This window comes from Pipistrellus kuhlii, unplaced genomic scaffold, assembly GCF_014108245.1.
Source record: "Pipistrellus kuhlii isolate mPipKuh1 unplaced genomic scaffold, mPipKuh1.p scaffold_m20_p_29, whole genome shotgun sequence".
Lineage (NCBI taxonomy): Eukaryota > Metazoa > Chordata > Mammalia > Chiroptera > Vespertilionidae > Pipistrellus > Pipistrellus kuhlii.
The window spans coordinates 3,529,603-3,545,237 of record NW_023425528.1 but is presented as its reverse complement, the minus strand read 5'-3'; positions in this window follow the sequence as shown (position 1 = coordinate 3,545,237).

Below are 15,635 nucleotides of genomic sequence, written 5' to 3'. Positions count from 1 at the left end.
AGTCCTTTGGAGGTCAACAGGGATTTTTTTTTTTAACTGTACAGAGTTAATATCAGAAGTGGCGTTAAGAATAAGAACATAGGAGGTATATCAGCTAACATATTGCTATGAGAGATGTCTGAGATTTTGCTGCCTATGGTTTTTCTAGGGTTTTTATGGTTTCAAGACTTACATTTAAGTCTTTTATCCATTTTTAGTTTATTCTTGTGTATGGTATAACTTTGTAGTCTAGTTTTATTTTTTATTTTTGCATGTACCTGTCGAATTTTCCCAACACTATTTATTGAAGAGACTAAGGGCCTGGTGCACGAAATTCATGCACTGGGGGTGGGGGTGGGGGTCCCTCAGCCCAACCTGCCCCCTCTCACATACTGAGAGCAAAGTAACATCCCTCAGGGGATGTCCTACTGATGACTTAGGCCTGCTCCCCATGCTGCTGTTTGGTCTCTCTTTGTGGGAGGCAACTGGACTGATCAGGGGAAGGCACCAGCCCCATCACCCCATACTGTAGCCACTGCCAGTCACTATAGCCACCAAAGTGTTTTCATCTACACTGACTCTAGTCCCTTCACCAAGAAAAAATGACAACTTTCTTTAGGCATTTTCAAGATGTGTCTTTCATAGGATATGAATTTCTTCCTTCCTTCCTTCCTTCCTTCCTTCCTTCCTTCCTTCCTTCCTTCCTTCCTTCCTTCCTTCCTTCCTTCCTCCCTCCCTCCCTCCCTTCCTTCCTTCCTTCCTTCCTCCCTCCCTCCCTCTCCCCTCCCTCCCTCCCTCCCTCTCTCCCCCCTCCCCCCCCTCTCTCTCTCTCTCTCTCTCTCTCTCTCTCTCTCTCTCTCTCTCTCTCTCTTTCTTTCTTTCTTTCTTTCTTTTCTTATTATCCTCACCTAAGGATATGTTTCCATTGGCTTTTAGAGAATGTGGAAGAGAAAAAGACAGAGAGCAACATCAAAGTGAGAGGAACACTTTGATTGGTTGGCTCCTGCATGAGCCCTGACCTGGGCCCCTACCATGGAGGAGCCTGCAACCTAGGTACATGTCCTTGATCAGAATCGAACCCAGAACCTGCTGTCAGCAGGCTGAGGTATAATCCACTGAGTCAAACTGGCTAGGGCAGGATATGACATTTCTTAGCCCTCCAGTGGCAGACCTTCATTTTTTTTTCTCCAGAAATGTGGTGGAAAAGCCCTAGATCATCTTTTTGGATTCTTATTACCCAAGTTACTAAGAATATTACCAGTGGCCTACAGGAACCTTAGCCAATGTGGAATCAGAAAAGATGTTTCCTCTATAGTTCACACAAATCAAGGGCTGGGCCTTACCCAGCCCTAAAACCTCTGGCCAAAGTTTTAGGCCTGGACAGGGGCCTCAAGATCCCTCTTATCACAGGCTCTGTCATTGCCTAGGCCTGCCCAGGTCGAAGGCCTCTGCTCACAGGCTCTGCCCTTGCCTAGGCCTGCCCAGGCTGAAAGCCGCTGCTTCTGGCCCAGGCTTTTGGCCTTAGGCAGGGATGCCCAGCTCCCTGCAATCACAGGCTCTGCCCCTGCCCAGACTTGTCTGCCCAGGCCAAAAGCCTCTACCTCTTGCCCAGGCTTTCAGCCTTGAGGAGGGGACCCCCAGCTCCCTGCGATAGTAGGCTCTGACCTTGTCCAGGCTTGCTCAGGCTGAAAGCTCTGGCCAAGGCTCAGGCCTTGGTCAGGGGACCCCCAGCTGGCTCCAATTGCCAGGCTCTGCCCTCGGTCAAGGGCCAAGGCCAGCAAGGGCAGGTGGAAAGCTTGGCTTCCTCCATTGCCTGGGAAACCCATGCTTTCCTCCTGCTCTCCGTGGCTGTAGCCATCTTGGTTGGGTTTATTTACATCTTCACTCCTGATTGGCTGGTGAGCGTGGCTTGTGTGTATAGCAGATGTATGGTCAATTTGCATATTATTCTTTTATTAAATAGGATTGTCTTTACTCCATTAATTGCTTTTGCTTCCTTTGTCAAATATTAATTGACTATAATGGCTTGAATTGATTTCCGGGTTCTCTGTTCTATTCCATTGATCTATATGCCTATTCTTGTGCCAGTACCAGGCAGTTTTTATTATAATGGCAGTGATCCCACTTCTAGGAATATATCCTAAGAATCCCAAAACATCAATCAGAAAGAGCATAGGCACCCCTAACTTCATAGCTGCATAACTTACAATAGCTAAGATCTGGAAACAGCCCAAATGCTTTTCACTAAATGAGTGGATAAAAAAGATGTGGTACATTTACACAATACTATGCAGCTTTGAAAAATAAGTATATTTTACACTTTCAGACAGCATGGAGGGACCTGAAGAGTATTATGTTAGTTCAATAAGCCAGTCAGTGAAAGGCAAATATCACATCATCTCACCAATATGTGGGATTTGATTAACAAAATAACAAAATAAATCTGGAGAAATGGAATTATGCAACAGACTGACAAATCTCATGGGGGAGGGGATGGGGATGGGGGCAGGAAGAGATTAACCAAATAACTTTAATTCAGTGAAGGCTTGGGGAGGGAACAAGAGCTGGGTGAAACATACATTTTTAAAAAATATATATTGATTTTTTACGGAGAGGAAGAGAGAGAGATAGAGAGCTAGAAACATCGATGAGAGAGAATCATCGATCAGCTGCCTCTTGCACACCCCCTACTGGGGATGTGTCCGCAACCAAGGTACATGCCCTTGACTGGAATTGAACCCGGGACCTTTCAGTCCGTAGGCCGACACTCTATCCACAGAGCCAAACCAGCACATTTTTTTTTTTAAAGAATAAGAACCTAGGTTAGCTATAAGATAGCAGTAGAACAGCACTGGAAAATAAGACAAAGGCAATCTCACTTTATCCTGCCTGGTACAGGCTGACTTTTAGAGTCCTGGCATCATCTCTTCTAGACTAAACTGTACTTTTTCTTTAGGTTGTTGTCAACTAGAGCCCAGCATTATCAAGTGTCTGGGGAGAGAAACAAAGGTGAGATATTGAGCAGTTTTCAAGGCAGCCAGTCAAAGTGAGATTAATAAGTGGGTTAAGAAAAGAGACTTATCTCTTCACCCTCCTAACCTCAAGTAACCCCTTTATGGGCACTTGTTGGGGGAAACAGAAAATACTGATGGATGACAAACCTTGGGTTATACTGGTGCCAATGATTTGGGGGGCATGGAGTCAGTGTGTGAGCATGTAAATACCTTAGTCTTTTATCTGCACATCTTGATCAACCCTCAGATCCTCTGATGGTGAATTTTATGTGTCAACTTGACTTTGGCACGGGTGCCTAGATATTTGGTTAAACATTATTTCAGTTGTGTTTATGAGGTGTTTTGAATGAGATTAACTTTTGAATAGGTAAACTGAGTAAAATAGATTGCCCTTCCAAATGTGGGTAGACTGAATAAGAAAGAATCCTTTCTTTCTGTCTGGTTGTCTTCAAGCTTGACAGTATTCTCTTGCCTTGGGACTTGGCTCTCCAGGGTTTGGACTTCTTATCTTCCATAATATCATGTGAGCCCAATTAATAAGTTCTCTCTCTCTCTCTCTCTCTCTCTCTCTCTCTCTCTCTCTCTCTCCTATCCGCACACATGCACACCTACCCTACTGATTCTATCTCTCTGCATAATCCTAATACCAAAATCCTCATTGCTTGTCCCTTGGGTCACACATGTTCAGTCCAATTCTCCTACAGGTAACCTTGGCAGAAGAAAGAGGGATGTACTTGAACTTCTCCTAAAAAAGGAAGAAATAAGTCTCTCCTTCCTAAAGCAACAATTATCTTCTACATAATCACAAATACCTATATGTAGACTTAAAATTTTGAGAACTGAAGTAATGTTGTATCATTCTAGATTTATTCAGTTTAGTGCTTTCTCAATTATCTATACTAGCAATAGAGTCAGCTCTTCTGGATAAATTCACTGGCTAACAGATGAGTGGGAGTGTTATATAGACCCAGTCTGTGCATTACATATACATGGGGTATTGTTGTTCTAAGTGTTCACAAGGCAGAGATTGCATTGCTGTAATGTGTGTACAGTGTCTAGGAAGGTGCTACATAAAGATGGAGGCTTCATTGGAATAATTTGATGATATAATAACTCGTGGTTTGCCTTCTGTATGCAGATCTCCCAGGAAAAAGTTGAGAAGCCAGAAGCAGTGTTATGTCTATGTGGCAAAACATATTTACTAGTAGAGACAAAAAAGAAAAACATAATCGGTCATCAAAATGTTTGATTGTTATCAAGAATAGGAAACATTTGACCCCCAGAAGGGAAGGTCATATTTGCAGCTTATTTTCATTAACTCCATAAGTCAGACTTCAGGAGATGATCCCACCTATGTGTATAGTTTGGAACACAAACAAGACATTTAAAGTATTTTGTGGATATATTTTAAAAATAAGAAGAGCAGAATGATTTCCTATTCAATATCTTTATTTTGTCAAAAATGTAATGATGATGATGGCTGTGATATTGACTATAATGATAATAATGATAGTAATTGCCACATATTATTTACTAAGTACTCAACACTGTTTTAAGTATTTTACATGTAAAAACTCATTTAATTCTCAAAAAGACTACCTTCAGCTACAATACTTAAATGAGAAAAAAGAAACATTTTACAAGTTCTTGCACTACTGAACTTTAAATAGAATTTAAAGTCTGTCAGTTTTTACTATTAAAATGCAAAAATTATATTATTTTCTTTTTATAAGTAAATGTGTTAGCTCTTTGTTTCTGGGCTCTTTGATCAACATCAAGCTCTATATGTCTTTTCTGATCTTGCCTCCTCCTTTCTGCTTATTCTTCCTTTTTTTTTTCATATTCCTCTTCTTTCTTCAGTGATCATATATGGAAAAATAAAATATATTATTATGAAGTGGGCCCTGTTTATATCCTGCAAAAGGTAGCACTGTACATCAGGCCATTTGAAAACTTCTGGATTAATAAGGAAATGTTTCAATATACACAAGGTTTAGAGTAAATAAATTAAGTCTTGATCCAACCAATTTTTATATCAGGTTAGTTTTGACTGTCGATGATTTTTCACATTTGCATCAATAATATATAATGTATGCATGGTTGTATGTGTTAGAGTGAGGATAAATGATTCAAAATGAGTCCATGTTGATCTTGCAGGCCACCATTCCACTTCTAAAATATTTACAACCATAAATCCCAGTCCCTATCCCGCAAATACTTGGAGAAGATAAACCAGGATAAAAATAGCTTTTCATTTGAAAGTAGATATACAGCTTTAAAGAAAAAAAAAAAAAGCCCTGATGTCTAAGAGAAAATCAGGTACACTTTGATTTCAAATTATTTACTTGGTGAAGTTGTGAGCATTTTTATTTATTTTATTGGTGTGATATTGGTTAATTATATAGGTTTCAGGCATACAGTTCTATAATACATCATATGTATCTTGTATTGTGTATTCACCACCCCAAGTAAAGTCTCTTTCCATTTATCTCCCCTTTACTGTTTTCTACCACCCTCAACCCCCTTTCGCTCTGGTAAGCACCATATTGTTGTCAGTGTCTATAAGATTCTTATTTTTGTTTGTTTGTTTTTGTTATTTTGCTTAATCCCTTCACCATTTTCACTGAGTTCCCCAACTCCTCTCCCCTTTGACAAATGTTAGTCTTTTCTCTTTCCCTAAGAGTCTATTTCTATTGTGTTTGTTAGTTTATTTTGTTAATTAGATTCCACAATATAAAAATATATTTCTGAACCTTATGAAAATTAGATACACTGAAGCTGAAGAACATATATGCATATGCCATGGAAATGGACAATAGTGTGGTAAAGGCCAAGGGAGGGAGAATAGGGGATATCCTCAATAGTGTCAACATTAAAATTTTTTTAATTAAAGAAAGATATTATCTTTGAACTGGAATTGCTTGTAAAGTATGGATGGCATTTTTACTATTATTAAATGAATTCCTAAAATAGATATTCAAATTTGTATTCTTATTAGAAATTCATAAGAGGTCCAATTTCCTCAAATTCTCACCAGTTCTTTGATACAACAGACCAGGAATCAGGTTAAGGCAAATAGCATGAGTCATGTAAGTGCATGGTCAGATCCTGTTTTTATTTAGAATTTAATATTTTGTTCATTATGGGTTTTTGTATTAATTTTGAGTTTTGAAGATATTGCATTAAGATATTATCTTGACTAGTGAGTTTTTTGTGCCCCCTTACAGTACAGTGCCTGATGTTAATTAATTTTATTTTTTTGTAATTCTGATATATATATAAAAAAATATCCTTTATTATCCTAACTTGGCATTTGCCTGATCATTAGCAGGGTTAAGTATTTTTTTCTATACATATTAACCATCTAGGTTTCTTTTATGAAGTATCTGTACATATCTTTTAACCACTTTTCTGGGTACTTTTCCTTCTTTATATTAATATGTAGAACTAATTTATATGTCCTTTTAAAAATCTCTTTGACTTAAATGCATTGAAAATATCTTTTATCAGTCTGTCCCTGACCTTTTTATTTTGTTTATTGTATATTTGTTATATCCTAATATATAAAAACCCAGGGTCCCTAATGACCGACTGAAGGCTTGACTGAACACCAGAAGTCAGTCCTGAAGTTAGTGCTGGGTTGCCTTGGTGACCCAGCACTGACTGCTGCTGGTGCAGGCGCAGTGGAGGGGACTGCAGATCAGGCCTCTGTGGCAGATGTTGATCAGCCATTGCCTCTCTCTTTCTCTCTGTGCTTCACTAGCAGCAGCACCTCTGTTTCTCTCCTGGTCTCCAGCGGGGCTACTGATCAACCCCAACTCTTTTATCAGGCCTGGAGATAGACCCAGAGATGCCAACTGGCATAGAAACCACCCAATCAGAACCAAATCTGGGTGAACTATGAAGAGCTAATGGTTGCCTAGAAGGCAGAGCTTTTGATGCTGACTGGCATAGAAACTGACCAATCAGAACCAAATTGTCCAGCAGGGGAGGACAGTTGGGGGTGAGATGAGGCTGTCAGGGAGGGCAGTTAGGGGTGATCAGGCTGCCAAGGGAGAGCAGTTGGGGGTGAGATCAGGCCGACAGGGGAGGGCAGTTAGAGGTGATCAGGCAGGCACCGGGCCACTAGTAGAAATTTATAATTATAATGTAATCAAATTCATTAATCTCTTAATTTATGATCTATGCTTTGCAGTGTGTTTGTTTAAAACATTTTCTCTACTACAATGTCAGAGGACTTCTCCTCACTTTCCTTTGGAAAGTTTTAAAGTTTAGCTTTTCATATTTAATTATTCGATTTATCAGGATAAAGTATGAATATAATTTTATCTTTTTTCATATTTATAGCTAGTTGCTCAACAAAATGTATTGAGTAGTTCATCCCATCTTTTCTTAATTAAATTATAATGGAATCTATGTCATATACAAAGCTCAGATGTATAAAGTGAGTCTAGTTCTGGGTTTTCTGTTACATTTTATTTGCTTGTTTATTTATGCACCAACTCTACACCTAACAAAATAATCCTATATAATAAAAGTATAGTATGCAAATTGTCCCCTCAACCAGAGTTCTTCCAGGAGTTTGACCAGAGGTCAGGCTGGGAGGGGGAAAGGAGGGAGGTCCCAGCACTGTCAGGTGGTTGGGGGAAGGGAGGGATGCCCTGGCCAGCAGCTGGCAGCCACTAAGGACCCTAGAAGTACATTAATTCCATGCACTGGGCTTCCAGTAGTTTATGGTAAGTCTTGATTTCATAGTGGGTAGAACCTCCTATTATTATTATTACTAGTGGCCCAATGCATGGATTCGTGCACATTGAAGGGAAATTAATTAGAATAAATATTTTAATATTGCTATTCACCCTTTCTCTATAATAGAAATGTCAAAGATTAAAGAGAATTAGTAAAATGTGTATGAAAATAATATACAAATTGATTAATAAACAAACAAGAACAAAATGATATTACAACAAAGACATGATATGAAGACAACATTGATAGAAACAATGACTGATAAATTGATTAAACTTATTCTAATATCTTCCTAAATACCACATTAGAAGTAAAGATACTTTCAGAGCGCTTGACTAATTTCTCTTTTGATGAAGTATTTAAAACTTTAACATCACACACTCTTCGAACTCAAGAGAAAGCAACATATAACTGGCCATTTTCAAAAATGAGTTCAGATAGGAATATTTCTACTGTGTCTAGAGTTTGTCCTTGTGATTTATTAACAGTTATCATAAATGCTGGCATCATGGGAAACTTTCTTTGAATTAATTTAAATGGGATGCCAGTGTCAAATGTGGACAAATCACTTCTTGGAATCAGAACAACCTCTCCTTCCACAGATCCTATTAATAATTCAGCTTTGATTATGTTAGGTGCAATCTTTTGATAATAAATCTTGTATGATTACAAAGACCCCAATTTACTATTAATATTCCTCAGTAGCATGATGATTGCATCTACTTTCAATTTTAATTTATGACAGGGCATTCCCAAAGGAGTAATACTAAGAAATTTGATGGGAAATTTTTCCTTTTTGTTATTATCCATGAATCAGTGGAATCATCACACAAATAAGTGTGAAAATCTCCATCGAGTATATCCAAAAGTTCTTCATTTGATTTATGAATGTGCTGATTTTTTCGGACAAACAAATGATCTATGATGACAGATTAAAGCACTCACATGCTTTTGGCTCTAGCAAGAGCTTTATATGTATTGCACATGTGCGATTCAATGTTTATTTTTAAATTGCCAGTGCATGTCACATGTACCAGCCACTTGGTTGGTTGGACAGTTGGATGGATGTATGGTTAATCACTTAGCCTTTTATATATATAAACTAGAGACTGGGTGCATGGATTTGTTGGGGACCCTCATCCTGGCCAGCAGGGATCGGGCCAAAACTGGCTCTCCAACATCCCCCAAGAGATCCCAAATTGTGTGAGGGCACAGGCCAGGCCAAGGGAACCCACTGGTGCATGAATCTGTGCACTGAGCCTTTAGTATGCATATAAAATCTTTGGTTAACTTTTTCCTTCCTTCCCCTCTCCTCCCTTCCCTCTGAGATTCATCAGTCTGTTCCATTTTTCATGCCTGTGGTTTCTGCTCCTTCATTGAGCATCTGCCTCCTGGTGGTAAGTGTGTGTCATAACTACTGGTTGGACAGTTGAACAGTCAGCTGGATTATTATTAAACAATATCTTGGTTACTTTAGCCTTTCATTATTCAATATAAATTTTAGGATGAGCTTTTGAAGGAAAAAATGTTGTTGGAATTGGATTTATGAATTCACTCAGAGAAAATTATAATCTTTGTGATATTGATTTACTCATCCATGAACATGCACATGAACATTGGCATTTCTCTAGTTATATCTTCTTTTGTGCTTTTAATAACATTTTATAATTTTCTCTATAAAAGTCATATAATTCTATTTGATTTATTTTTGATACTTATATAGTACTAGAGGTCCAGTGCATGAAATTCATGCATGGGTAGGGTCTATAGGCCTGGCCGGCTATCAGGGCCCATCTGTGGGGTGACTGTCAGGGTTATCAGGGGGCACCATCTGGCACCTGCTTTTATCAGCCTGGTGCCACCACTCACTGACCCCACCTCCCACTGCCACAGCTGGTTGCCTCCCTCTGTGGGGTGACTGGTGGGGCTCCTGGGGTCAGCTACTGCATTTAGCATCTGCCCCCTGGTGGTCAGTGTGTATCAGAGCAACCAGTCATTCCACCTATTGTTCTGCAATTTGGTTGATTTGCATATTAGGCTTTTATTATATAGGATTGTTTTTCTATTATAAATAGTATTTATATGTATTATTTTACTTAAAATATTTTGTTGGTAGTATAAAAAGTACAATTTCTGTACATTAATGGTATATCCAGCAACATTTTAATTTTATAAACTCATAGATTTTCTTGTGTGTTTTTTTTATATAGATAATTGTATTATCTCAAAAAAAATGTCAGTATTTTCTTTCCTTTGCTACTACATTTTACTCATTTTTCTTATTTAATTGTATTGGCCATGTCTCCCAGCATAACCTATAACAATAAAAGCATAATATGCTAATTGATTGGATGTCCTTCTGGACGTCCTTTGGGACTACCTTCCGAAAGAAGTTAGGGTTGAGAGGGAAGCTCAGGTCCCAGGTGACGGTTAGTGGCCAGAGTGAAGCCTGGGTCCTGGGTGTCAGAGGGAAGCTGGTGTCATCATCTGGGGGAAAGAAGGCCTACACCTGCATGGATTTTGCACATCAGGCCTCTAATATTAAATAAAAACAATGGTAGTAAACATTCTTGATTTATTTTTATTTTAAGTAAAATATTTTAAAGTTATCAATTATAGTTGTTATATATTTTACAGTAGTTTACCTTTATCATGTTAAGGAAATTAACTTTTCTAATACGGTATTTTTTAGAGAAGTTTTAGGTTTATAAAAAATTGAGAGGGAGATACAAAAATATCCCATATACCCACTGGCCTACACACATGTATAGATTCCCCTATTATTAACATCCCCAACCAGAATGGTACTTTATCAAAGATAAAACTACTTTGACATAATATAATTATCCAATGTCTATAGTTTACCTTAGAGTTAACTTGTAGTGTTATACATTCTATGGATTTGAATAAATATATTGTCACATATATCTATTATTATATGATACAGTCTTTTCACTACTCTAAATATACTTTGTGTTCTGCCTATTCATCCCCTGCCCCAGCCACTGGTAACCAATAATCTTTTTATTATCTCCATAGTTTTTTCTTTTAAAAAATTAACTTTTATTCTTAGTTTTTTGTTGTTGTTGTTTTTTTTATAGATATTTTATCTTGAAAGGTTGTTAATTTTTATCAAAAGCTTTTCCTGCATTTCACTAAATTACTTTTATGATTCATCTTGTAATGACATTTTTTCCTTGAAAGCTAAACCATCATTACAATCTTCAGATATAGCACATTTAATCATGATGTGATATATAGATTGAATGAATTCATAATGTTTTGTTTAGTGTTTTGTATCTACGTTCATAATTGAATTTCGCTTATAAACATTCATTTTTATTCGGTCTTTTTCTATGTTTGATGTCAAAACTAAACTAAACTTATATAATTGAATACCTTTATAGGAATATTTATGTAAATTGGAGATTATATCTTTTTTGAAAGTTTGTGTTTTGAAATTTGAGAAAGTACATTTAAAAATATATATTTTATTTATTTTTTACAGAGAGGAAGGAAGAGGGATAGAGAGTTAGAAACATTGATGAGAGAGAAACATCGATCAGCTGCCTCCTGCACACCACCTACTGGGGATGTGCCTGCAACCAAGGTACATGCCCTAGACCGGAATCAAACCTGGGACCTTTCATTCCACAGTCTGACGCTTTATCCACTGAGCCAAACCGGTTTTGGCGAGAGAATACATTTTTAAAATTGAATTTATTGGGATGACGTTGGTTAACATAGTTATATAGAAAGAAATGGATTTTTAATTATTTAGTTTTTAAACAATAATTGTAGATTTTGTCCAATTTTCTGGGTTGTTTTGGAGAAAAAATTTTCCCACATTTCATGTTATTAGCATAAAACTCTTCATAGTATTCTGTTTTGATGGTTAAAAATATTCTCACTAAAATGTATTTAAATACAATGGTGGATATGTGACATTGTATCGAATACATGTGTATAATGCAAAGGCATCCTAGATAATAAAAACCTAATATGCTAAGTGTCCAACCATTCTATAATTCAACCAGGTCCTATGATGCGTACTAACCACCAGAGGGCATACGCTACAATTGGTAGGTTAGCTTGCTGCTGGGGTCTGGCCAATTGGGACTGGGTGAGATGGGCTGGACATGCCCTGGACATGCCCTCCCATGGTCCTTCTGCAGCCCTGATCATTCACTTGTTGGGTCCCTTGGCCTGGCCTGTGCCCTCTGTCAATCCTGAACCCCTCCAGGGATGTCAGAGAGCCAGTTTTGACCTGATTCCCGCAAGCTAGGCCAAGGGACCCCACTGGTACACATGCACTGGGCCTCTAGTAATATATAATGAAAAGACAAAACTATAAAGACACTAAAAAAGATCAGTGGTTTCCAGGAGTTTGGGATGGGGAGGAGGTTGAATAGATAGAGCACAGGAGATTTTTAGGGCAGTGAAATGACTATGTATGATACTATAATGATGGATACATGTTGTGCATGTGCCCAAAACCACAATGTATAACACCAAGAGTTAAGCCTAATGTAAACTTTGGACTCTAAGCGATTATGATGTGTCAATGTAAGTTTATCAATTGTAACAAATGTACCACTCTTGTATAAGATGTCAATAGTGGGGGAGGCTGTGAGTGTGTGGAGATGGGTTATATGGATTTTCTATATCTTCCATTAAGTTTTGTTGTGATCCTAAAACTGCTTTAAACAATCTACCCTATGTAATAAAAGAGTAATATGCAAATTGACTGTACCTCTGCTACACCCACAAGCCATGCCCACTAGCCAATCAGGAGCAAGTATGCAAATTAACCCAATTAAGATGGCTGTATTCACGGAGCAAGCAGGAGGCTTGGGTTTCCCTGGCAATGGAGGAAGCCAAGCTTTCTGCACACCCTGGCCCACCCTGGACTCCACTCAAGGTTACAAAGTTTCAATTATAGAAGATAAATAAATCCTAGATACCAGGGCCTCTGCTTGGATCACTGGGGGGCGCATGGTTGTCCTGCAAACCACCACAGGACCCTCACCTAGGCAGCCCTATGATCCAAGGGAATCCCCACCCTGATCCAGGACACCCTTCAGAACAAACCAGCCAACCCCCACCTGTGAACCAGGCCTCTATTTAATCTAATAAAAGAGTAATATGCAAATTGACCATCACTCCAACACACAAGATGGCTGCCCCATGTGGTCAAAGATGGCTGCTCCCAGGTTGTCAAAGTTGGCTGCTCCCATGTAGACACAAGATGGCCATCACAAGATGGCCAGCAGAGGGGGACAGTTGGGAGGGACCAGACCTGCAAGAGAGGGCAGTTGGGGGTAATCCAGCCTGCAGGGGAGGCAGTTAAGGGTGATCAGGCTAACAGTGAAGAGAAGTTGGGGGCAACCGGGTCTGCAAAAAAGGGCAATTAGGGGGGACCCAGGCCTGCAGGGGAGAGCAGTTAGGGGTGACCAGGTCTGTCAGGGGAGCAGTTAGGCATCAATCAGGCTGGCAGGGGAGTGATTAGGGGGTGATCAGGCTGACAGGCAGAAGCAGTTAGGGGCAATCAGGAAGGTAGGCAGGCAAGCAGTTGGGAGCCAGCAGTCCAGGATTGTGAGAAAGATGTCCGTCTGCCCATTTAGACCCGATCCTACTGAGATCAGGCCTAAACAGGAAGTCAGACATCCCTTGAGGGGTCCCAGATGGGAGAGGATGCAGGCTGGGCTGAGGGAGACACCCCCTGTGCATGAATTTTGTGCACCAAGCCCCTCGTTAATTTATAATATGAATTTAATTATGGGTTAAATTAAGTAGTCATATATTTAAAACCCTTTTAAAATTATTTTGTGAACTTCAGGTCCATGAGGTTTGTCCATTTTTATTTGAGTACTTAGTGTTTTATTACTGATTTCAAAAAACTATTTATATATAAATGAAGTTAGTTTTTTGTCAGATGTTGTAAATATTGTTTATTTTATTTTGGTGTAAGAGTATTTTCTGACAGAAATTTAAATTTTTTTTCAGTATTGAGATTTATCAGTTTTTTCTTGCATGACTTCTAGTTTTTGTGGTTTGTTTTGAAAGGTTTTTCTTAATATTAGATTATTTTATGAAATATTCTTCCATATTTATATTTAGTATTTTTATTATTTTATTTTTATACTTAAATCTTACACTTATCACCCCCACAAAGAGTTTAGTTTGTAATAAACAATAAAAAAGCATTTATTTGAATAAAGGATTATGATTCAGAAGACATATTCAAAGGACAAGCCAAACTAGGCTCTGTGAGAACAAAGAAGGGCAGGAACTATAAAGACAAAACTACAAAATGTATTTCTTCCCTGCAAATGAAGAATTGATGACCTGATTAACAGGGATTGGTTAGTTATAATAGGCAAATGAGGGTGGTGATAACTATAAGGAAGAGGGATAATCCATATGTGCCCATAAAGCAATTGTTGTTCCAGGATGTTTATGGCTCAGGCTTGAGCTGAGTTTACCAACAGGTTTAGCAACTAAATAGCAGAGACCTGAGACACTGTATGTGCACAGGCTTTATGGGCCCCACTTCCCTAACAGCCTCCTGACTCTATTTTAAGTGACTCTTTTAACATTGTTTATTCCACTTTATTTGTTTTTATTTTCACTATCTGAAATTGTTTTTAGTTTAGGGAGTTAGTCAATTTAATAGCAATCAATAACATTGCATATTACTCAGTTGTCAATTTGAAAACATCAGCTATTGAGTAATTCATTTCCTGGCAGATTTTGAATACCATTTATGTAGTATAAAATACATGTATAGAAGATGACAATAATAATTGCTACTTCCAGTTAATGTTACAAGAATTAAATGAGATAATGTATTAAAGCACTCAGCACAGTGCCTGGTACATAATAACCACTAGTATTTGTTTGAGAACTTATTTCTGGGCATTATATAATGAACATACTAGGGGTATACAATACAGTGCCACCCATATATCTGTTTCCTTATAATAGCATCTAGCATAATATACATTATCTTATTTATATTTTAGTGATCCTAAACACAATCTCAGAAAGGTTTTGCAGATTTGAGCTTCAGGAGCATACTCCTCGCCCCCCATTGATATCTACTTTTAGGTACACTTGACATAAAACATGAGTTGTAATTTGGGTTACTATACCTGGAGACTTACAATTTGGTAAAGCAAAGGTAAGGTAAAACTTAGCTTTAATTCATTTATGAAATAAACATCAATGCAATGTCCATAACATATCAGGCACTGTGCAAAGCACTGAGGAGACATGTATGAACAGGGCCCAGGCTCTGCTCTCAGGGAGATTGCAGATGAATGCAGTGGTAGGGAGAAGCATTAGGTTCAGAAGTGATAACCCAAAGAGGGCAAGGGTGGAAGTCTTAAAGCACAACAATATTTGAGGTTTGAGCAGAGCAAGAAATCCAGAATAGGAGACCAAGGATGACTGTCTAGAAAAGGAGAGAAACTAGTAAAGAATGATTTATAAGAAGTCAAAAAAGAGAGAGAAGTTTAAAGAGGGAGTAATCAGTCATGCCAATTGGAACAGAGGTCAAATAAAAAGACAGGAGAGTATCTATTGAATCTGGAATAATGGAAATCATTCATGGCTTTGGGAAGAACAGTTTTAGTAGAATTATGAAGGATGAAGCCAATTTTCACTACGTTGAAGTATTAAATGAAATCTCAGAAAGTTAAAATGGTGAGTACAGACCCATTTCAAGAGCTTGGCCAGAAAGGAAAGGAGAACAAGACGATGGCAGCTAGAAGGAATTGTAAGAAGCATTTTTCATTCTTTTTAATGTGCTTGAGAATGTTTCTATGATGTAGAAAAAAGTCAGCAGGAGAGTGAGATTGAGGTTAAGAAGACTAATGGATGCTTTATACA